Raw genomic sequence first — 1101 nt, forward strand, 5'->3', positions numbered from 1 at the left:
ATTGCGCAGAAAACCGGTAGTTATTAATGACGGCAATATTGACGACGTATCACTGCATGTATACTAATGACGAATTATTATATATTTGTAATATTATTCGTTTTGTTGATGCACCGATTTTAACGGCACTGACCGCGAGTTACACGGGGAGATGTCAGGAATGGATGTAGATAGGTGAGAGACAATAATTTCAGTTAAATATGGAAAGGGTAATTTATTCCACAGCAAGATGCAGCAAGACGTCTACTCGGTCCGACGTCTGTGCAACGACTGACTCGTCTTCCTCGCTCTCCGCCAATCCGGGCGCTTCTTCATGCGCAGAGCGCTACCGCGCAAACCAGTATCTCAAGCGACCAATCATACCTTACAGTCTACTCAAACGCGGCGCAACATTAATCTTACAGTTCGGCCATTCTGCGCATACATTCGTCCCGAATGTTTTAACGGAAATTTTATCTCAAAAACAAAATATATACTCTAATAATACAACTTTCAATACAACTTAAAATATTCGAATAAACTCTTACTTATTCTTTAACATAAATCACAATATTATTTTTATTATTAATTATTCAGACTTTTCACTTTTACAATACTGTAATCTTAAATTTAACTGCACGCAAAACTTAAACTATTTTAAACTTAGAATTATCGCATGAAACAACGCTTTTTAAATCTTTATTCTAAGAAAATTATGACTCTGGATGTTTTATCCAATATTTTAATCTATCCGGGGAAAGTATAGAGTTATAAGGCCTGGAGGTCACATTGAAACCTGGAATATCCTGAATCACATATCTATTATTATTTAAGGCCTTTGTAACCATATACGGACCCTTATAACACGGTATTAATTTCTTATCTTTACCAGGTTTTACCACAGTATCTCTTATCATAACGTAATCTCCCTCTTTATATTGAGTTGGTTTTTTATGTTGTTTATCATAATAAGCCTTATTATAATTCTTTATTTTATCAGTTACTTCTACAGCCAACTTACAAGCGATATCTCGTTCATCTGATACTTTTAATTCAACCTCAGCCAACTGATTTAAAATTCTAACCAACTCATTATCCGAGTGACTACGTTGCTCATAACCA

Source organism: Temnothorax longispinosus, chromosome 1 (genome assembly GCF_030848805.1).
Source record: "Temnothorax longispinosus isolate EJ_2023e chromosome 1, Tlon_JGU_v1, whole genome shotgun sequence".
NCBI lineage: Eukaryota > Metazoa > Arthropoda > Insecta > Hymenoptera > Formicidae > Temnothorax > Temnothorax longispinosus.